Source organism: Balaenoptera ricei, chromosome 17, assembly GCF_028023285.1.
Source record: "Balaenoptera ricei isolate mBalRic1 chromosome 17, mBalRic1.hap2, whole genome shotgun sequence".
NCBI lineage: Eukaryota > Metazoa > Chordata > Mammalia > Artiodactyla > Balaenopteridae > Balaenoptera > Balaenoptera ricei.
In genome coordinates this window covers 23649218-23674422 of record NC_082655.1, presented here as the reverse complement: position 1 = coordinate 23674422, position 25205 = coordinate 23649218, and the positions used below count along the sequence as shown (strand labels likewise).

Below are 25205 nucleotides of genomic sequence, written 5' to 3'. Positions count from 1 at the left end.
GTCATTTGTTGAGACGTGGATGGGTCTAGAGACTGTCATACAGAGTGAGGTAAGTCAGAGAGAAAAACAAATATCATATATTAACGCATATATGTGGAACCTAGAAAAATGCTACTGCTGAACAGGCTTGCAGGGCAGAAATTGAGACACAGATGTAGAGAACAAATGTATGGACCCCAAGGGGGGAAAGTGGCGGGGGGGTGTGGGGGTGGTGTAATGAATTGGGCAATTGGGATTGACATGTATACACTGATGTGTATAAAATTGATGACTAATAAGATCCTGCTGTATAAAAATATAAAAAAAAATTAGAAGCATTTAACAGTTTAATCAACCATGTAGTTTGTACCAGAGTACAAATGGTCTTAAATTATTGCATTTTTTTTGGAGTGGTTATTGTATCAAGAAAATCATACTTCACCAAAACCACAGCATCAACTTTCAAACTCTTTTCAAAGAGTTTCTGATTTTCAACTTAGAAGAGAAAAATAGCATTTCATGACTGCACCTTTTGCCTATAAGATGCATGATAGACTATATTAGGCTCTTCACAAGAATTGCAACATGTTCATTTCCTTCTTATGTCACCAAAAATAAGCACACAGTGTAAATATGAAACAAACAAAAAAGAATAATTAATAATTGTTGCAGGCAATCTTGTTTCAAATATTTTCTTCATTTGCTTCACAGAGCCCATTAAAAAACTCATACTGACTCATGCAGGATTATTTCCCAGGCTCTAAAACACTGCAAAAAGTTTTATGCCACCAGGAAGCCATAGTAATCCAGTTCCAAGGATAGAATAGAAAATGCTGCATACAAAGCATATACCAAACCACCTCAATCTGGTATGAAAACTACGGGACAAAACATCCAGGATCTCTGTGGTCAGGCTACACTCTTTGTCACCCTGGTCACTCAGGAACCTCTGCAGCTTCTTCCTGGCCATTTTCCTAGGCTGCACTGCTGACTATTCCTAGGAGTAGAATGGCTAGGTCATATGGTAATGCTATATTTAGTTTTTTGAGGAACAACCTAACTTTTTTCCCATTTTACCTTTCCATCATTTTACATTTCCACCAATAATGTACCAAAATTCCAGTTTCTCCACATCCTCATTAACACTCGTTATTTTCATTTTTAAATTTTATTTTCTTATATCCATCTTAGTACATGTGAAATGATATCTTATTGTGGTTCTGATTTTCATTTCTCTAGTGACTAACGATGTTGAATGTCTTTTCATGTTCTTATAGGCCATTTGTATGTCTTTGGAGAAATGTCTATTCAAGTCCTTTGCCCATCGTTTGTCTTTTTGTTGAGTTTTAAGAGTTCTTTAAATACATTGAATTTTAAATGTTTATCAGATCTAGGATTTGCAAGTATTTTCTCCCATTCTTTAGGCTGTCTTTTCAACTCCTTGATAATGTCCTTTAATACACAAAATGTTTAAATTTTGATAAAGTTCAACTTATTTTTTTGTGGTTGCTGCTGTGCTTTTGGTGTCATATTTAAGAATCCATTGCCAATCCCAAGGTCATGAAGATTTACCCCTATGTTTTCTTCTAAGATTTTACAGTTTTTAGCACTTATATTGTTGATCCATTTTTAGTCAATTTTTGTATATGAAATAAAGTAGGTGTTCAGTGAAATTCTTTTGCACGTAGAATTCCAATTGTCCCAGCACCATTTGCGGAAGAGATTATTCTTTTCCCATTGAGTGGACTTGGCATCCTTGTCAAAAAGCAATTGGCCATAGCTCTATGTTTTATTTTTGTACTCTCAATTCTATATATACAATTTTCTGGAGAATGGGTTAATTGCTTTCATGGGAAGATGCAGGGTTATGATAATCTCTCCCTCCCAGCAAAAGAGTTAAGTTCCACTATTTTAAAAGAAAACTAACATTGTCAACTTTTTTTTAAAAAATGCATCTGGTAAACCTATGGGAAAGTAATGGAAGGAGTAAGGGGAAGGGGGAGGGAAATACATGATTATGATGGAAAACTCAGAATATTGATCTTCATTATTGAATAAAATAAAATATATATAAATATGTAAAATAAAATATCTTTTTATTTCTCTTGATTTAGAAAGGAACAGAATCAATCATATTCTGTACTAAGGTTGTCTTTATAAATAAAACAAGACCAGTTAGATAAGCTTTTATTAAATATACATATTTTCTTTTAGTGTCTTGGTCTTTGTGTGGATATAGAGCAATAGTTCTTAAATTGTGGTCCTTGAGCAGCAGAAACCGCAACTGGATGCTGGTTAGAAATGCAAATTCTGTGGCTCCAGGCTAGACGTACATAATCTGAAACTCTGGGAGGAGGCCAAGCAATCTGTGTTTTAACAAGGAGATTCAAACCAGGGTAAAATTTGAGACCCACTAGTAAATAAAGATAATAAAATGTCCATGACCTCAGATGAATGGCTTCTCTACTTACCTCCTTTAATTTCCCCAAACCAGCATCAGATCAGAGGACCTGAATGTATTAAGTATTCAACAAATGTTTATTTTGAATAGGCAACTATTACCTAATTAAACCCTGAGTTAGATTCTGGGAACAAGAGAAAGAAAGAAAAGCATCAGCACTCAGGGTGAAACAAACTTGCACAAAAGCCTTCTGAATCACTGATAAGCTGAGGGCTGTAAGAGTTATCCCCAGAGAGTGTCATTAGAACCCAGAAGAGTTTGACTTAGCTGCCTGGGTGGAAGAGGAAAGGATAGTGAAAACTTACTCAGAGGAAGAGAATCTAAGCTGAGTTTTTAAGGACGAATAGAAGCTTTAGAGAATGACAGTGGGTGAAGGGTATTTCTTGCAGGGGTAATTGTACATGAAAATATGATACAGCAAGGCTTATGTGAGGATTTGGGAAATAACAAGTCTTTTTCCTTTTGGAGGAGGTATAGTGCACATAGAAGCTGACTGTGCGTGGCTGAAATTGAAATTAGAGAGATAATAAGGTCTGGATCATGAAGGGCCTTGACTACCATGCTTAGGTAGGTGGCATTCATCCAGTAGGTAGGCACTGTGCGTCATGGAAACATTTTAAGCCAGAAAGTAAAACAAAGATCCTTAAATTTTAGAATAATGATGTTGACAGCTGATTAGTTGATAACTGGGAAAGGAGTCAGAGCGAAGAGAGAGAAATGTGTTAGACGTTTATTATGTATTTCTTGCAATAACTTCCTAATACATCTAAAGTGAAACAATAGTTTGAATACATATAAATATGAATGCGTTCAGAGCACAAGTATTTGTAGTTTAAAATATGAATTTTCTATTATTTATAACGTTAGTGATGTCTTCATTGATATAAGAGGTAAAAACTCTTAAACAATTGTATTAAAGATCTCAGTAAAGAATGTAGTGACTCTATTACAAAGTAATTTTTTTAAGTCAAATGAAGAAAAATACTTGCATAGATGATTTTTTTGTTTTTCCTCCAAATTTGTAACTTCAAGGTGTATTTGAAATGTATACTTAGAAACATTTACTTAATAACTGGTTTATAGGATATGGTCCTCAGTTTAGGAAAGAAAAAGGTTAATCAGTTGGATTCAAAATAGTAATATATAGCTTTAATAGCATGGAATTTTCAATAGACATACCATTTTCTTTCCTCTTATTGTTTGTATATTGTCAATTGATTATTTTTAAATTGGGGTCTATGTCTTATTTCCTCATAGAAAAAAATTTTCACAACTAAAACTAATGATTCTCCTCTTTCGTCTTTTTATTCTCCCTTCCTAATATTTCCATCACCCTTATTCAAGGCCCTTAAGTAAAATAAAGATCTTCTTTCCCCTTTTTTTCTTTCTTCCTTTCTAATTGTTTGGGACCTATAGATTCAAGGGACCCATGTACCTAGAACTCATTTCCCGTTTTTGTACACAGAGAAACTCCTGTGATAGCCAGTTATAGCTCAGGAAGGGTTAGAAGTTATATGTGTCTAGATCTGAGAAGACCAAAAGATATCACCATTAAATTGCAAAAAGAACACTCACTTCTGCTTAAGCAGATAGAATATAATATTTCAGGAAGTCTAAACTCTCAAGAAAAGGTTATTATTTAGTAATAAAAGAAGATGAAATATTTAATAAATTGTTATGAAAAATAAACTATACTTGGAACTAAACCAAAAGGAGGTTATACTGAAACATTGCCTAGTAGACCCACACAAAAATCATTTAATCATCTAGGCCTATATTTGACTTGCTGTTTATTATTAATTAAATCTCAAAGTCTATGAAGTTACATCTTGACTTGTGGATTTTTGTCTGGTAGAGATGTAAATTGTCTTCTGTCTGATAGAACCGATTGCCCCAAAGGTTATAGTTTTGTTGCCTTATTGAACATTAACCAGTTTGTATCTTACCATGTCCTTGCTCAGCAGAAGGAGCTAGGAATATCTCTGGAGCCTCTTTTATGGGACACCAATCTCATTTATGAGAATATCTCTGTAGCCCACCATATCTGGAAACATACTAGAAAGGCAATTCTGGAGAATGTAGTTTATCCTAGGCAAGTTGACACACCACAAAAGCCATATCTGAATATTTATAGACTCTATTCTAAGGTCTGAGTGTGTTCTCCCCAAATTCATACATTGCATCTTAACTCCCAAAGCTGATGGTATTAGAAGGTGGGATCTTTTGGGGAGTGATTGGATCATGAGGGCAAACCTCTCATAAATGAGAGCTCCAGTCACTTATTTTGCTTATAACCCACTCCATCTGACTGGTTTAGCCAGGTTTAACAGAGACAGGAAAAATACAAAGGATATGATGACCAGGTAAGCTACTCTGGTCAAATGCTGCATCCTATCAGTCAGTTGAAATCAACAGGATGGAATGGCAAGTAAGAAGAAACTCTGGGAAAGGCCAACCGTTTCTGTTAAGTGTTTCTGTCAGTTGAGTCAAAAACATGACTCAAGATGACTTTTGGCAGCTGGAGGGACAGAAAAGATTGTTATTTTTTCCAAATGAGCCCTTGGAGAGTTGCATCTGGTGAACAAGCATACTTTTAAAATAGCCCTTGAGATTAGAAAAGGATGGGTAAAGTAGGGATGATAATTAGAAATTGGAGGAAATGAAAATCAGTAAGAAAAGGGGGGGTGGAAATAATGCAGATGAAAAGAGAAAAAATGACAGGGAAAAAATTCTCTTTCAGATCACTGCCCTATACCACAAAGAGGAAAGCAGCCAGTCTGTGGGATTTTCTGTTGGTGACTCAACAGTGGCATAATTAGTTGTAGCTCAGATAGGGGCATGGTTTATGAGCCAACTAGGACTCTTTACTAGACAGGGAGGGTGCAATGGGTGAGAATTGGCGGACCACCACTCCTTGTGACTGAAAGAGGAAGGGTGTAGTCTGTTTGCACTTATCCTGCATTTCATCAATTCAACTTGTGATGTTTTCATTCACTTAAAAAAAAAAAAATGATGAAGTGCTCCCCAATGGGTGTGTTTCAGTTTCTAAACAATAAAGACGTCTGTTTTTTTGGTGATGCTAGAAGAGTACATTTTCACCAACCGCTTTTTCCACATTACACAGGGAGGGTATCCAATATCCAAGTGGGTGGCTCCCTGAAAAGGACCAATTTTGGAAGCACCCACCTAGAAAAACATTTTAGATTTTTATGGTTCTTTTCATCCAAAGATCTCAAGGGATTACCAAGCAAAATATGAGATCCTTGACAACATTTCAAGGTGGTAGGAGACAAGAGTTGCTGACATCCCTTGACGGATGAAAAAACAGTGGGCAAAATGAGGGTACTGTGAGGCAGAAAATAACAACAGAACCAAGAATCCTATGCCTCAAACTACTACTGCTGCCTCTGAAACTTTTGTATACCTCTGTCGTAACATAGTCTCGGTGTCTTTATGTACAAAATAATACCCCTTTATTAAAGTACCGCCATTACCTATGTGTCAGTGTGTATCATAACTTCCTGAATGAGGCACACATTTTCAAGGTCAGGGGTAATTTCCAGTATGTATGTTATATAAGTCTGAATATTTAGTAATTTTTTACCTTTAATAACCATAAGATTCCTTTGGTTGCTATAAATTTACTTGTGTGATTAACAGGCAATTTGGAAGGTTAATTATGCATATGAGAATTATAGGGTTTTATGTCACTATAAACTGAACTTTCAGTAGAATATGCCATTTGGCTTTACTTTGCCAGTGGATTATTTTAGTTTGATGAATGGGAGGGGAAGAAGATTAGTAAATACATCCGTTTATGTTCCTGAAATAGCTATGCTTTATTTTAAAAGTGAATTTTCTTCATTTCCACATAAACCTTTTTGCATTTCACTACACTGTTGACTATAATTCAAGTTGACTATAAGCTTGAGAGTTTTCCCAGGAATAGGTTAAATCAATTAGCATTGGTCTCCTCCAGTCTCTGAAAATGCAAAACATATCTCCAGAATATTAAGTACACTTCCTTTAAGTTCCAGAGCTCAAAATCAAAATATACCCCTCATGACCTAAAAAATATATAATCAAATGAGCTGCAAAGAAAGGTCTTTTTTGTAATATTAGGGAAAATGTTTGCCAAATTAGTCTCTGTTCCATGTTTCAGAAAATTCCTCATATACATATTTCAGTATATTTAAAATGCTGAATCTAGAATTGGAGACTGTTAAATGGCTCATATTTATTTTCTTGAATGTCAAAATGTAGCCAGTGCCAAAAAGCCTCTGGGTGTATGTACAAAATTTGTAAAAATACATAAAAACCTACTGAACCAAAACCACAGTGGAACTCACAATAACTTTCCAGACAGCATAATTTACCACTTAGTCACTGGGGAATGCCAATCTCAAAAGATAGGTTTTACACCAGGCCAAGAAGATCAACAAAAATAAACCCTTCTTGGACTAGGAAAAAAAGGAAAGTCCAATTCCAATGGCCTTAAAACAATACTAATATTAATGATAATCATAAATTAACTGTCTATTTTGGTGTGCCAACATTTAGTTGAATGATTTTTCTAAACATTGTGCCTTTTGAAATGATAATGAATAATTAAGACTATTAGAGTATGTGGTATTAAAGCATTTTCTATTTGTTGTACATTGAGCTCTATATTTTTTTTTTTGCAGGTTTCATATTAGATTAGCAGAGAAGCTAAATTATATGTGTTTAGCCACAAGAGATAATTATAGTGAGTTTCTGACCTCTCTTATCCCTCTGTAGTCTGAACCCAGGTAAGGAGTACAGAAAGTCCCATATACTCTATCTCCAGCACAGATCCTAGCTTGGCTACCTCTATCTCCTTTCCCACTGCCCTCCTTCAGACTGGAGGGATCTCTTGCATGGGCGGCTGTAGCAGCCTCTTTTCTGCTGCTGCTCGTCTTTACGTTCCTGCTCCACCACAGCAATTTCTCAACTTGGTCTCTCCTCAGCAGTTCGATTTATCTTTTAAGAAATGGTCATCAGACCACTTCATCCTCTAGCTTATAATTTCCAGTAGCTTCTCACTGCACTTAGGATAAAATCCAATTCCTACAAGAATCTATATTACAATGTGTGTAGCACCTGCCTCTTTCTCTATTGAGCATATGTATATACAACCTGCAGGACTGCAGTATAACACTGAAATGCTGAAGTTAAGATGAGTTGTTAGTGTGTTAGGCTTCTGTTCTTTAAATGTACTACACACATGCATAAATCTAATAAACTATATTGTCGATGTGGATTTCAGGTGGCTTACTAAGAGAGAGGAGTTATCTTGTTTTAAAAGATAAAACATGGGAAGTTATATTAGGTATGTTGTGCATAAATCTGAAATTCTGGATGTTGCCATTTCACTTACTATGTCATTTTGTGCCTTTCCTCTGCCACACCAAATATAGAATGTTCATGTAAATAATTTATAAAAGTCTATTCTTGGGGAACCTAGGGCAGCTAAAACAAAAATAAAATAGATAACAGAGTAAAGTATATCAGAGGATTACTATGACATATTACAGGAACTCAAAGGAGTTCTAGTTTGTTCTAGGTTCTAGTTTGTTTTTGCCAGATGTGTGATCCTAGAGAAAAATAATGTCTTAGACTCTATTCCTTTGTCTGTAAGATGTAGTAATGAAGATTTCTGTATTCTTCATGAATGTACTGTTGAAATGAGATGCATGAATGTGTAGTGAATGGCACTTTGACATTCAACTCTCTTTTTTCCCCCATTCCTATTACTCTTATCCTTTTCTGCACTGTTAAAATGGTAGGAATATTAGCCTTGGGGTCCTGAGTAGGGCATCCAAGTATCACTTAGAACAAAGAATTCAACTGAGAAGCTAAATGGATTTTGAAATTCATAAACACAACTGTCTAAAAGCCAAAGAGTTATTCACATGTTAGACCCCAGGCATTTATTATGGGGACAGTTTTCAGTTTGTGGTTTTGAATTACAAAATAGACTTGTCTTGGAAGAACAGGAGACAGAGCCTAGAAGACTAAATAAAGTCTATGAAACAAGCACAGAGTGAAGGAGAACTGAGGATGGTATCCAAAGAGCAGCTTCCCTGCTACACAGGGAATAGCTAAACACACACAGACCTCTGGACAAAGAAAGAGTTTGGAGAATATTTGAAGGTAATAATTTAAGGTTTCGATGCTCTCTGGATTCCTGAGAAGAGCGCCAGATCCCCTCTTTTGAGTCTTGACCTATTGACGTGGGGAGAAAAGAAAATAGGATATAAATACCCAGAAGGGATTGGCAAAATCCCAGTAGAGAAAATTTATACCTTACATCACAGGAAACATCTAAGGAAATTTCAAGCTTTTTGAAATTCTTTATTTGGAGAGGTGCCTGGACGTCAAGACACGCCTGGAGAGAGATTAAAAACTGGTAAAAGAGGTGTTTCCATGGATGAACCTAAGGACACACCTTACAAAGTCCAGTGGGGCTAAGAGTGTTAGCGAGGGCAAATGAGATCACACAACTCCCAAGGGGTGAGGAGAGGTAGAAGCACATTCACAGGGTCTTCTTTAGACTGAATGAACTTTGGCAAGGAGTTGGGACAGGTGGAGAGACCACATGACCAGAGACCACAGGGACTAGGGAAAGTAGCTGTGGATGTCAGTCTACAGAGCCCCAGAATCAGACAGAGCAAGAAATACCGTCGCAGAGGGAAGTCCAGACAATGGCACTTATGTCAGACTCCCTCAGGAGGGAGATTGTTGGCAAACCAGAAGTGACTTCGTTTTCTAGAAGTTTCTAGATTAAGCATGTTACATTGTGAAAATGGGAGTTCCACAACCTCGTTAAGTTCACTTACTAAAAAATAAAGACAAAATCAACTTAAATAAGTACACATCTGAATTGTGACTGCAAAATATCTAGTCTCTTATAAATATGCATCAAGGTATCTAGCAGAAGGAATTTTAATTTATTCTTGTTGCTGTTGTTGTTGTTACTGAGATAATGGATCACTGAAAACTTACAGGCTGCTGCCACTTCTAGCAGCAAAGATGACAAATCTCTGCAGAGCAGTATGCCCGTCCCTGAGACTGTTGATCAGGATGGCAGCAAATTACGTGGACCATCTCTTCTTCGCTATGTATAGCTAGAACAGAAAACCAACTCTTTTAATTTCTCTTTTTTCTTCCTTTTCATAGGGAGAATTTAGGGGAATGTGATAGCTTCTATGAGAGAAAACACAACCTTTCATACAATAGTGATGCATAAAGGTATCCCTTAATGTGAACGTAAAGGCTTGTGACATTCTGGAGCTCAAGCTGTTGAAGGAGAATCTGATATTACAAAGGAAATATTGCAACTTACTGCCTGGGAGAGGAACAAATATTAAGGGATAGTCAAATTATATATGTTTTCTTTTTTTTTTTTATTTATTTATTTATTTATTTATTTTTGGCTGTGTTGGGTCTTCGTTTCTGTGCGAGGGCTTTCTCTAGTTGCGGCAAGTGGGGGCCACTCTTCATCGCGGTGCGCGGACCTCTCACTATCGCGGCCTTTTTCTTGTTGCGGAGCACAGGCTCCAGATAAGCAAACTCAGTAGTTGTGGCTCACGGGCCTAGTTGCTCCGTGGCATGTGGGATCTTCCCAGACCAGGGCTCGAACCCGTATCCCCTGCATTGGCAGGCAGATTCTCAACCACTGCGCCACCAGGGAAGCCCTGTATGTCTTCTTTAACTACGTAAAATCTTATGAATGTATTTAAAATGAGGTTACAAAAATTGAATCAGAAACATTAACTATGCAGCATAATCCATTAACTCAAGATTGTCTGTAATAAGATACTAAATACACTCAAGAGACTTACTCTTATACACTGGTGCTAATTAAAAGTATGATTCTAATTCTCAGTCACAGATAGGGAATCCTTTATTCCATTAACTTTACAAATTCTTAGACTCATTAAGACTTACTATAGGTACCCTGAAAAATCACTCAGTCTTCACTCTGACTATGTGAAAAGCAGGGCAATGAAAAAGAAAATCATATCACTTGATTATATGCCAAGTGTAGAATTGTCAGGATTCTATGAAAAAATGGGGGGGTGGGTAGAAAATGAAAAGGGGATATATATTTTTATTTTCCAAATGTTTGAAACATTGTTGTCTTGAACCAAATACACTCTGATAAGAAATGTAAACTAAATAAAATGACTGTTGGGAAACAATGCCAATAGCTAAAGGATCATAATTGCATATGGACAATTTTCAGTGCTCTAGAAATATGTTTTAAATATTCTGCCAACATATGTTTCAATTGCCAAGTCTTATAAAAATATAGTCTTTCCTGAATATTTTGAAAAATATTTGTAATAGCTATATTCAGTAAAACCTCATTTATCTGACAACAGCTCGTTCAAAATAGAGTAATTTGAAGAACTACTATGCTATAGTTGGAGAGATAGAGTTTTTCTGTTAATATTGATCATATATTTTGAAATAAAGTTTCAAGGTTACAGAAGTATATGTAAGGAAATCAGATGGCTACTCACCAGTTGTGAAACTATGCTATACTTCTCCATATGCAAACATCACAAAGATCAGGACATTTTCCCTATACATTTAAATGGCTTCACAGTAAAGCCCAATCACCATGACTGAAATAGTCACAAGGTGGTCCATTTGTTCTCAAGGTCACTAAAATAAATGGGCTGACCCTGACATTTCTACTCACATAAGAAAAAGCAGCCTGACTTAGGGCTATATAATGGAAAAAAAAGATCCCTATAAATATTGCTCTATGTTGTTATAATATTAAACTTTTACTTTAGTATCTTCCCCAAGACCACAAACAAATATATTTAAAATATTATTTTATAACCAGGACATGGAAGCAACCTAAGTGTCCATCAACTGATGAATGGATAAAGAAGATGTGGCACATATATACAATGGAATATTATTCAGCCATAAAAAGAAATGAAATTGAGTTATTTGTAGTGAGATGGATGGACCTAGAGTCTGTCATACAGAGTGAAGTAAGTCAGAAAGAGAAAAACAAATACCATATGCTAACAAGTGTATATGGAATCTAAAAAAAAAAAAGGTTCTGAAGAACCTAGGGGCAGGACAGGAATAAAGACACAGACATAGAGAATGGACTTGAGGACCCGGGGAAGGGGAAGGGGAAGCTGGGACGAAGTGAGAGAGTGACATGGACATATATACATTTCCAAAAGTAAAATAGATAGCTAGTGGGAAGCAGCTGCATAGCACAGGGAGATCAGCTCGGTGCTTTGTGACCACCTAGAGGGGTGGGATAGGGAGGGTGGGAGGGAGGGAGACGCAAGAGGGAGGAGATATGGGGATATATGTATATGTATGGCTGATTCACTTTGTTATAAAGTGGAAACTAACACACCATTATAGAGCAGTTATACTCCAATAAAGATGTTAAAAATATATATATTATTTTAAATTAACAAGAAAGAAAAGAATAAATACCATAGCTTTTCTTTTTAATTTTTAGAATGTATTTTTCTAAAGTTGTAATAAATGTACAGGGAACAGAGTTCAAATGATATTAATGTATATACGATTAAAAGTAATTTTCTTTTTTACTTCTGCCCAGCTTTTGCCCCAAAGGCAACTGCTATTATTAGCTTCTTGGATATCCTTCTATAGATATTCTATATACAAGTAAGTATTTATATGTAGATTTTTTAATATAAATATTAGCATATGGAGCCTTTTTTTGTCTTGAATTTTGTCACTTTATATAAATAGGAGATCTTTCAATTTCATTGCATATAAAACTTCTTTATTCTTTTTTATATTTGCATAACATTCCATAGCATGGATTTATAATAATTTATTTGAACAATCCCCATTGATATACATTTTTCAGTGCTGCAAAGGCTATCCTTATACATACATTATTCTGTGCATGTGAAAGTATATCTGTAAGATAAATTCCTAGAAATTGAATTGCTGAGACAGAGGACATGCATTTACATTTGTGATTAGATAAAGATGTATTTAATTACAATTATATCAATTTATGCTCTCATTTAAAGTATAAAAGATCCACACTATAGGGTTTAGAACTGATTTATAGCCATTTTGAAAGTCACCAAACTGAAGACTTATTTGCCTACCACTGCAAAATTTAAAGAAAAGAAAGAAATATAAACATGAATTAGAATTGAAAGGTTTGCATGTTTCCTTTTAATAAAACCAAATATAATCTCCAAATCTGAATTTTCTTTGAATGCATAAGCTGACATCATTTTTCACAAAGCCAAGTTATGTAAGACTAACAATTTTCTCCAAATTTCAGCATCATTGCAAATAAACCAAAATAAAATAACTTCAATATGAATGGAAACAGTATAATCCATAGAAAGCTATGCAGTTCTTCATTTATATTGTAATGAGGTAGAGAATGTTAGTAATCAATTTAAGATTATTCAACAGTGGCGTAGTGGTTAAGAATCTGCCTGCCAATGCAGGGGACACTGGTTCAAGCCTTGGTCTGGTAAGATCCACATGCTGCGGAGCAACTAAGCCCGTGTGCCACAACTACTGAGCCTGCGCTCTAGAGCCTGTGTGCCTCAACTACTGAAGCCCATGCGCCTAGAGCCCGTGCTTTGCAGCAAGTGAAGCCACCGCAATGAGAAGCCTGTGCACCACAAGGAAGAATAGCCCCCGCTTGCCGCAACTAGAGAAAACCCAAGTGCAGCAATGAAGACCCAATGCAGCCCAAAATAAATAAATAAATAAAATTAGGGCTTCCCTGGTGGCGCAGTGGTTGAGAATCTGCCTGCCAATGCAGGGGACACGGGTTCGAGCCCTGGTCTGGGAAGATCCCACATGCCACAGAGCGGCTAGGCCCGTGAGCCACAACTACTGAGCCTGCACGTCTGGAGCCTGTGCTCCGCAACAAGAGAGGCCGCGATAATGAGAGGCCCGCGCACCGCGATGAAGAGTGGCCCCCGCTTGCCGCAACTAGAGAAAGCCCTCGCACAGAAACGAAGACCCAACACAGCCATAAATAAATAAATAAACAAACAAACAAACAAAAAATTAAATTAAATTTAAAAACTCTACATAAAAAAAGATAATTCAACAGACATCAAATATTGTTTTTCCCAATTTACTTATTTTCTCAGTATTTTATCTTTTTTCCTAAAATAGGAAAACCTGGGACTTTAGTTTCTCCAAATAAAGTACACTCTTAGAGATTAAAAGAAAAATCTTCAGCAAAACTTTTCCTCTTTCAATGACTAATTCTTTTAGTAATTTTTTGGAACAAATTTGTGGACTTCTGCATAGAAACCTTTACTCTCAACTTTAATACCTGAGGAATTTCAAGACTACAACACCTGATTAAGAGTTACTTATTAACAATATTTTCCTCTAAACAAAATCACATTTAAAAATTAATCAATTAAAACTGATCAAGTTGATAAATACATTTTTGCCATATTATACCTTCGTATGAAGTTTTTATATTCAAAAGAGCCATGTGGATGTAAAATATCCCGAATGCCTTTGAGGTGTTAATATTTTTCTGTTTGTCCATTAGACATGGGAATAAATTTTCAAACAAGGAGAAGAGAACTTCTTGAACATTTAACTATGTGTTGTGGATAAATTCCACTGCCCACAATTATGTTTATTTGCTACTTTATTTTCTCTAGGTTGGCTAACTTTCTCTTACATTTCTTTTCATATCAGTACACATTCAGAGTAGCGTTTGCTCTGATACAGCCCTATTCATTTTAACCTCATACTTGGAAGCATGAGGCATCAGAGTTAAATGAAACTCCTTGGGTGTCAAAAGTGTTCTTTTTTTTTAAATAACCCATTAACTTTAATTTATTTATTTATTTATTTTTGGCTGTGTTGGGTCTTCGTTTCTGTGTGAGGGCTTTCTCTAGTTGCGTCAAGCGGGGGCCACTCTTCATCGCAGTATGCGGACCTCTCACTATCGTGGCCTCTCTTGTTGCGGAGCACAGGCTCCAGACGCGCAGGCTCAGTAGTTGTGGCTCACGGGCCTAGTTGCTCCGCGGCTTGTGGGATCTTCCCAGACCAGGGCTCAAACCCGTGTCCCCTGCATTAGCAGGCAGATTCTCAACCACTGCGCCACCAGGGAAGCCCAAAAGTGTTCTTATAAAGAACTGCTCACCTGAAATTTATATCTCTTAGAGATTCAAGAAAAGGCATGCACAAGGCTGGCTCTCTGAGCCTCTTCAACCAGAGTCTTGTGACACTGCGTGTAAAGTCTGGCAGGGGTACCAGCCTGACCTATCCTTGACCAGCGCTGGGTTGAGGGAATATCCAGGCATGACTAAATAACAGTAGCAGGAGGTTAGTTCCACTGAGGAATTTGAATGAGGCTTTCAGTAGAAGGAGAAAGAAGGGATACCTGGGGAAATAGGATAGAAAGAAGAGCCTGAGGTGTGTCTCCAATTTTCTTCAGATGTCTAGCTCCAAGGATCCTTGTCTGAGCAGAACCTGAAAGATTTTCATGAGACACTAAGGCATAATCATAAGGCTTCAGCATCTCATAAAATATTAATATTCTCCTCCACAGTGACTGTGTAGCCCCATTCTTGCAGTGAGGTTTCATTACATGGAAACAAATTTTTGGAAATTTCTTATAATTGGAATTATCAGTTACTGATATTCTCTAATTCATAAAAATATGTTGATGTCGCTGGCTTTTACAATAGTACATGGGGCTTAGAGCATTAAAAACATTTGTCTATAATATCTTCCCGCTATGTTCCATAATCAGCAATGTTATCAGCTGTCTTTCTAAAGTGAGGCCTTATTAAAGCTCTTTCCCAACATTGCCTACATGATTTGGTCCTCACCTACATCATTTGGTCCTCACCACCAAGAGATAAAGTCCAAACTCCTAGAGTATTTGATATACTATTCAGAATCTGGCTCCAACTAACTTCTAAGTCACATCTCTCTCCATTCACCTATACACATTTTGCATTGTGGACATTAAACACTTCTTGAAGTTCCTCAAACATAACATTTTTTTAATATAACTCTGTGCAATTGTTCTTACCAGTCTACATGGTACACTCTTATTATTTCTTTAAGGTAAATCATGTGCCACCTCTTATAAGAGTCCTCAATAATCACTATAAGAAAATTAGTAACTTCTCCCACTGTGATCCCACAAATCTACTAGAGATTGTGTTAACTTGCAATTATTTTTCTATATGTGTTTACCCTTCATTAGACTATTAGTTAACTTTCAGGAATTGATTTTCATATTTGCACACCTAATGCCTACATGACATTTGGCCCATGGTAGGTATCAATAAATGTGAGTTGAATGGATGAATAAACAATGAATTAAATACACAAATGAAGCAAAAATACACAGAAGATCTATAGAGTTAACTATTTTTCTTTTAGAAGGCTGCCTCATTTTTAATATAACTTTATAGAATATATATTTCTTAACACAGTATTTTTTTGGCCAATATTTATATAGAAAAATTTCATTTGTATCTCTAAAACTCAATATGACATCTTTAAACAAATTACATGGGAAAAAGTAATTTTCTAAATAAAATTGATAAAATGTCAAAATCACATAGACATTTTGCAAAGCAGGACAAATCTCAACAAAGGGGATATTCATCTTAGATGTTGCTGGCACTAAGAAAGGCCATGTTACTCCAATGTTTTGTTTTTTTTTAAATAAGCATATCAATTACATTTGGTGACCTGGAAGAAATTTTTTAAATAGTTAATAGACATGTATAAAAATTGTACTGTTTTTTAAGAAATTGGGAGTGTGGGGCTGATGAGTAACTTGCTATATTTTTTCCCATATAAATAATGGGAAGTAAACTTCTGGTTAGTATTTTCATTCAGACTGTCTGATTTTGAGGAACAGGTTCTTATTAATAAATGGGAGATAGCTGTATTAAATTAGATATTTAATACATTCAAATTGTTGTGTTGTATATTGTGAGAAATATAAAAGTAAAGATGATTTGTGCCCTATCTTCAAAGAGCTTCCTTTGAAGTTCAGGTCTGAGAAATATGATAGGATCACAGTTAGTCTTCATTTCCAGTGTTAACTACATAGGGTGCTATGTTAGTAAGGATTCTGAGGCCACAGCTCAGCATGGGAGAACGCCATGACTATTAGTGATGTTTTTAACAGAAACATACTTGCCGCCACTACTCTAGGGATTCACAGGAAAAAGAAAGCACTTCTCGTTGAAGTGACAAATGGGAAGCTGCTGCATAGCCTAGGGAGATCAGCTCGATGCTTTGTGACCACCTAGAAGGGTGGGATAGGGAGGGTGGGAGGAAGGCTCAAGAGGGAGGGGATATGGGGATATATGTATACATATAGCTGATTCACTTTGTTGTAGAGCAGAAACTAATATAACATTGTAAAGCAATTATACTCCAATAAAGATGTAAAAAAATAAATTAAATAAATAAAATAATTATTTTAAAAAAGTCTCCTGAAAGAAGTGACACTTAAGCTGGGTAGGGTAATTTTAGAAATAGGAATGGAAAGAAGTGGTCAAAGTGAAATAGTGCCAGAAGCAGAGCTTAGAAGAGAAAGGACTAGGAAAATTCAATAAAAGCAAGTAGTCATGTTAGTTGAAGCCACATGAATTCTTCTTATCCTCAGAAGGGAAGTATAGGGTAACTCCTAAGAAAGTCTCCTTCAACTGGACCAAAATGACCAATGAGAAGCCTTTTCAGTGGAATAGCAATCTCACAATGACTTCGAAAATTAAAACTGAGAGCTACCAATTGCTAGTATATGGGAGGAGTTAATGTTAATTGTAAGACAGAATGTACTAAGTAAAGGGGAAAAAGTGAGGAAAAATCTTGACATAACCTTGATTCAGTTAATAAAACATGGACTGAAGAAAAAATATAGCATTGTAGTTAATAATCTAATTAATAGGGAGTAGTAATAAAAAGAGGGAGAAATTTTATTTGGGACAAAAATACAAAGTTGCTACCTTTCACAAGGTAAGCTCAAAAAGACAAAGAAATTATTTCTACCTGCTGATAGACAAAAACTCCAAAAACCTCAGAGCTAAATCTTCAACAACATCTTTTCAGGAAACATTATGCATCCCACATAATTCCTTTAGACCTCCTAGGAATTGTACATCCTGGAGTATTAGTCCTGATGGAAACACAAACAGCTCAGGATCATTCTTAAATTGGCCTCAGAGTCATCTTCATGAAGAGGAAATGAGAGAAAGTATATTTGCATGGAAGGCAAAAGAGGCTTACTGAGAAAATTAAATTTGTTTTGTTATCAATCAATTTACCACTTTTATTTAATCTCTTCTTAGTCTTTTCTGTATAAAAAATGCTTGCCTTCTTATTCTTAGCCTCTTTACCAGTCTTGTCTCAAGCTAATAGTAATTTTTTAGCTCCTAAAACATTTCTGTGCCTATCAGCTATCTTGAACATCACCTAATAAGTAAAATATGATTATTTTATATCCTAACCTTTCTTCTTCCCACTCTCCATTCAAATGCTTCAATGCCTGTTGGTACCAGTCTGGGTTCAGAGTATGGAAGTAGTAAGAGATATATATTAAGAGATTTACTGCAGTAAAGTGGCTTACACGATCATATGGGCTAGCTAGGCAAGTCTAATATCTACAGGGCAGACCATCAGAAACGTCAGGCTGGAACTTTCCAGCATGGATTGAAGCTATTTTCCACAGGCAGAATTCCATCTTCTTTAAGGAAAGTTTCAGGTTTTAAGGCCCTGTTTTTAAGACCTTTCATCCTATTGAATTGGCCAACCAAGATTATCGGGGATAATTTCTTTTACTTAAAGTCTTTTTTATTTACAGTCAACTGAATTTGAGCACATCTGAAAAATACCTTCATAGCAACACGTAAGTTAGCACTTGATTGAATTACTGGGTACTGAAGACTAGACAAGATGATGGTCCAAAAAAACATCATGGCCCCCCCCTTGTCAACTTGGCACCCATATACATTTTATTAAACCATACTTACTATCCAAATGAAGACAATAACAAGGTCATGTTTCCATCTAACATGATACAGCTATTCTCCATACAATTGAAAATACATTAATACTTAACTCCAGAAGAGGATTCAAAGATCTTCCCTGATATTCACTATTCTCTTTTGATATCCTGTAACTTAAAAACTGTGATATACAATTAACTATTATTAATATATCTTATGTTAGATAATAAGGAGATAAGAGAGGGAAGAAAGCAAAACTACTTGGTTAATATATATGCAAACATATTTATAACAAAATAATCAAGAAATACTCATAATTATTACAGTCCGTGTTTCTGCAACTAGTAACACAGTCGTTGTAGGCATTTATGACTACCTTCTTCCACTGCCCATTTTTTATTCCCTTTTCATTCAGCAACCACCTAAGCTGATTATGATTCTTTGCATAGCAAAGTGACCCAAACCATGATTCATGAAGGTTCTGGACCATTAGCACTCCTGCCTGAATTGGGTTGTTTTAGTTTCGCATTGACTTTAATCATAGGACATGGTAGAACTAAAATATATCCTAAGGGATCTCCAGTGTTCCAGACAAAATCTTCCATACTTCCATTTTTCAGTAGCAACTTTCCCTTGGCAATTAATATCATCCCAGACAGTACTGTAACTCCCTTCTTTGCCTGTTGATTCAAAGATGTAAAGAGGCTGGGTGACAGTCTTAACTTTCAGTCCACAATAATAATTGTGTCTCCTGGTGGAAGCATTCTTCCCAATGGAACTAAGTCCTCCAGACCATCATAGCCTAAGGTTGTGAGGACTGGAAGTGAAGATTTTGCTGTGGAACACTAGGAGTAATAGAGAGTGGAGCCACTCCCATTTCTGTGTTTTCATTGCTGGACCAGTGGATTGTGGTTAAGGGAGAAATAGCAACATATATTGGATGCTGATTCAGAGCATATGCAGCCTCCTGCAGAGTACTGCCCCAACACTGAAAATATGGCCACATAGCTGACATTGCAACAGAGTCTTTAAAATGTCATTTCACAATTCTATCAAGAAAGCTGCTTTAGGTTGGTTGGGAACATGATAAAACCAGTGAATTCCATGAGCATAGGCCCATTGCTCCACTTCTTTTGCTGTGAAGTAAGTTCTTTGATCAGTGCAATGCTATTTAGAATATGGTGATAGAGAATAATGTATTTTCTAAGTTCACCAATGGTATTTTTGACAGAAGCATTGTGTGCAGGGAAAGCAAATCCATATCCAGAGTAAGTGTCTACTCTAATAAGAACAAAATTCTGCCCTTTTCATAATGGAAGTGGTCCAATGTTATCAATCTGCCATCAGCTAGCTGGCTGATCATCCCAAGAAATGCTACCATGTTGCAGACACAGTATTGGTGTCTGTTGCTGGCAGACTGGGAACTCATCAGTGACTATAGTCAGGTCAGCCTTAGTGAGTAGCAGTCCATGTTGTTGAAAATAACCTCCATCTACGATGGTCCATTGGACGTGACAAGAGTGGCTGGGGAAAGAGACTGACAGGTATCCACAGAATGGATCTTCCTATCCACTGTATTATTAAAATCTTCCTCTGCTGAGTTCACCCTTTGATGAGCATTAACAAGGGACACAAATGTCTTTGCAATCTTTGCTCATTCAGAAAGAGCTATCTATAAATCTCTTTCCCAGTCTTCCTTGTTATGAATTTTCTAATTATATTTCTTCCCAGTCCCTGACCATGTAGCCAAATAATTGGTCAGAGCCCATGAATAGGCCTAGACTCATAACTTTGGCCATTTAGTCTTCCAGGCAAAATAAACAACCGCGTACATTGCTCTAAGCACAGCCCACTAGGAGAGTTTCCCTTCACCACTGTCCTTCAGGAATATCCCAGAAAGGGGTGTAGTGATAGAACTGACCACTTTCAGGTGGTGCCTGCATATCATGCAGAACCATCTATCCACCAGACTTGAGTTTTCCCTTCCTCAGTCAATTCATCACAGGGAATTCCCCATGAGGTCCTAAGTGCAAGCTAAAAGATAGAAGGCAATGTAACAGGAGTATTGGCCTTGGGTATTTGGGCTACTTCTTCATGCAACTTACTTATACCTTTAAGGCATGCTCAAGCGTGATCTCTTATAACCACCTTCATGTCATGGTTACTGTACATGCCCAAATTTATGGTTTGATGGGTCAAACAACACCCAGTTCCCAATGGAAAGCTCAGTCCACACGATAATTTTGTGGCTCATGATTAAGTATTTAGTATCTACTTAAGGCCCAGAATAGATAGATAGTTGATAAATAGATAGATAGATAGATAGATAGATAGATAGATAGATAGATCAGTTCTATAGTTTCTGTTTCCCTGGAGAACCTTGACTAACACAGCCCAGATGAATAAATTTAGCCTGATTCAACGTTATGTTTCTTCCCCCATTACACCCTTAATATCCATTCCCACACATATTTCACAGATTTCTATCTATATAAATTGAAAATAATGCAGTTATGCAGTTTTTTTGGTACGTGGTGCAGCGCACTTCCTGGCAGGTCACACTTTGTTCCTCATCTTTTGCGAACACCTGGGTCTTGAGTCTAGTTATAGGTCTAGAAACTAAGACAGGTGGTGCCGGTAGGTCATGAGGAGAAGCAGCAGTGTTATGTAAGGTAGCTACAGCAGAGGAGGCCATTACAGGTGCTTTAGGCTAAGGAAGACTATCCTCCTCATAAGTGAATATTTGACATCATTTAAAAAATTTTTTAACAAATACACACACACACACACAATTCATCCTCTAATTTAGCATCTTCCACATATTTCCAGTAACACACTTCTCTACTCTGAGATGTATTGGAGACCTAAAATAATGACTGAATGATTATTAAACATTTTCTAATTTTTTTCGTAAAGCAAGTTATGTTCTACTAATTGGCAAAGAGGAAAAACAAAAGACTCAGATGGAAACTGTGGAAGTTACTATTTTGCAAGAGTCCAAATCTAGCTATAAAATGCTTATCCTTTGAGGTGATTCATCTTTATACAAATTTACATCTCCTTTGTCTTTATGTCAGTGGTTCATTTCTTAGTTCTATCTCAATCCATCAGACTCATCAAAAAACACTGTTTCTTTTATACATCAAGAACTCCCAGTTGACTTCAAAATGTATTTTTGTCTTGTTTTCACAACAAATTAATCTTTACTCTCTCTTTGCACAGGGAGATTTATGTATATATATGTGTGTGTGTGTGTGTGTGTATATATATATATATATATATATATATATATATATATACACACACATAAAAATACATGAATATTTTTTAAGGATTTGACATAAACAAAAACAGGATAAAAAGAATTACCTTCTATTGAGAAGTTACTATATAAAAGGCACTATACTGATTACATAAAAAGAGAGAGAGTCTTCCTTCTATAAAACCCTACTGTAGAGTCTATTGTGAAAGATGAGGTTACTATAATATTATCCCCGTCTTTAATGGAAAAGACAGATGTATAGGCATATGTCGTTATATGAGGGAAAATAAAGTGTTAGAATACAGATATGAGTAGAATGCCCTGACCATGTGTGGTTCATGGAATCCCTAGATGCCCATCCCCTGGTGCACATGCCTGTATAACCCCTTCCCCTTGAGTCTTAATCCTGAATCTGTTGACTTTGAGTTAAGCAAAAGGGAGATTATCCTAGGTGGGCCTGAGTTAATCAGATTAGCTCAGAAGTCAACTACTCAAAACAGCAACAGACACCCTCCTCTTCTGCTGGCCTTGAAGAAGCCAACCACCATGTTATGCAAAGGGTCACATGGCGGGAAACTGCAGGCCTCTCTGGAAGGTGACAGTCTCAGTCCCATAACCACAAGGAACTGAATTCTACCCACAATCTAAGTGAGCATAGATAAAGACTCTAAGCTCCAGATGAGAATGCAGCTTCTCCAATATCTGATTTTGACCTTGTGAAACCCTAAATGAGAATTCAGCTACACTGTGACTCAAGTTCCAACCTACAGAAACTGAGATAATAAAGGGGTATTGTTTAAAGACCATGTAAGCGAAGTCTGTAATAACTTATTATATAGCAATAGAAAACGAGTAGAAAAGGAACGGTGAGGAATTCAAAATGAATTTACCAATGTTTCATTTTAAGACAAATTTCCAAACTGATCAGAAGCCCCTTCTAAGTGCCTTGTCTTGTGACCCTCGCTGTTATACTGACTTGAAGCCTTTCCTGTCTTTCCAAAAGAGATGTGCTGCTAGGCCTACCAGCCCGTGAAACAGGCAGCCAGCCAAGTCACAGAGAAGAAAGAAAGTCTCAATTCCAATGAAATCCACTGAGGGAATTGAAGAGCAAGCCAGCCTTGAGTGTTGCCACAGGCTTACTGCTCTAGGATTTCAGAGGCCGTATTTTCATCAAGCTTTGTCTCTTTCATCACTCAGACACAAATACTATGCATTCAATAAGTCAATGATTTCAAAGTGATTTGGGTAGATCTGCATACTATTGGGAAAAGTTTCTCTTCTGCAGAAATTCCTTAATTGGTGGGAATCACTTCTCTCTAATAATATTTTTTTCCCACTCCAAATATGGGTGCGTAACTTCCTTATGTATGGACTGCAGACTTAAGTTAAATGTATTTGATTATTTGCATCTTCTCATGCTCACTTGCCTAGAAAAGCATTCTTGTCTTAGTTAGTGGACAGTTGCAATTGCTTTGCTTACACAAATGAACATAATTATAAGTTAATATGTGGTGATATTTAATTTTCAAAGCACCATATATTCCAATGGAATACTAAAATCTGTGTTATTTTTGCATTAATTTTAAGTCAAATCATTAAATTCCACTAATGATGATTTTTCAGTAGTTGCCATCATTCAAACAGTGCTGTCCAATAGTCACTACTACACATGTGACTATTTAAATCTCTATTTAAATAAGCAAAACAAAAAAATGAATTGCCTCACTCTCATTAGCTACATTTCAAATGCTCAGTAGGCTAATGTGGCTAATCTCTGCCATGTTGGACAGTACAGATTATAGAATATTTCCATCATTTCAGAAAGTGCTATTGGACAATGCTGAATTAAGCCCAGATCCTTAGGCATTCTGTTAAAGCCTTTCAAGTTTTATCCCCTCTATGTTTTTATATCTAACTTCCCTCTTCCTGCCACATCTAGCCAGTACTCTAACCATTATAAATTACTTCCCTTTCACAAATCAGATATTAGTTAACCTTTGTCCATATCGCTTTCATGGTCATTAACATCATTTATTCCCTGGTCCAATTGATGAATTTCTGCTAATCCTTTAAAACTCAGCCCCACTATCACTTCCAGTGAAACACCTTTCTTGATATCCTCAAGCACAGATAAGTGTTTTCTCCTCTGACCTCCCATGACGTCCTATTCACACCTTGATTATAGCAATGTTTATATGAGTGTAATTCACTCACATGGGTTTGTCCTATAATTGATCACGAACCTCCAGAGGAAAGGGACCTTATTCTTTTCACCTTTATATCCCTCCATACCAAGTATGTAATAGGCACTAAATACCTCTTAATATATCCATTTATATGCTTATTTTCCTCATACTGTTTCCTGACTGAGTGACTTTGGGGCAATAACTTTATTTACACGTTACAGAAAGGAACCAAAAATAATCTATATGTGATTAATCAAAAGTTGACCTTATAAGAAGGAAGCTACAGTAAGAGGAAAGGTAGAGCAAGAAGCTGCCTTTAAAAAAAAGAAGTATGATTTGGCAGATAGTGAAACAAGTGAATAACTTACTCAATGAGAAGGTAAAATTATCCTTGAAACTCTATAAAATCAGATACTATCATATGTAGAATACTGACTATACACACACACACACATTTTATATATATATATATATATATATATATAAAATTTACAGTTCCATGGTTCTTGGCTCCCAGAGAAAGTGGTAGGTAATCAGAAAATTCACTGAGGCCGCTGACTTTTCCTTTATAATTTGGTGGGGTGAGTGAAGGGACAGCTTTCCAGTGCATTGTAATTCTTTCACTATATAGGTAACCAGCCTCACTTTATAATATATTCACTTGGATATTTTCTTAAATTCTAATTATACTATTCTCTATTATGTTGTTCTGTCTCATTCTAGGAGGTGGTTAATTGTAAAAAGAGAAACTAAGATGTGCTACTAGTGAATGTTGCACTTATGAATAAAAATATTGCTTCACTGTCTCGATGTGAGTCATATTTTTTGTTTGTTTTTGTGGCCTTTGAAAAAATCAAAATGCTCTAGTAGCTTCCTGTGGCAAAAGCAGAAGAGCTCTACAGATTTTAGTCTAGCTGCCTGCCATCAGTCACAGAGCTGGAAAGGCCCTCTAGCACACAAGACCATCTGAGTGACGCAGAAGAGTCCTTTTCAAGGGTCTTGGAACGTGCAATCACTTGGCTGCCATCAGACATTTCTCGAGGAAAGGAATCCTCAAGTCCAATAGACCAGAGGGTCTTCTGGCTCTGCCAAGAAGAGTGACAGAGGCTATAAAACTGTCTGCTCTCCTCCTCTGCTAAATGTCTTGCCAGGAATCACACAGACGCAGGGCTGTTGAAAATACGGCTGCTTTATTTCAAAATGCACCCTGAAGGACAGGTTGCTGCCTACTCTCTTGCTCCATCTACTGGAGTTTACTAAAAACACTGATCTAGTTACACTTCGGAAAATTACAC

General features: G+C 36.5%; 1 pseudogene; it reads right to left on the bottom strand.

The window, feature by feature from the left end:
- Positions 1–470: 470 nt before the first annotated feature.
- Positions 471–949, bottom strand: LOC132352104 (vesicle transport protein SFT2A-like; annotated as a pseudogene).
- Positions 950–25205: the final 24256 nt, after the last annotated feature.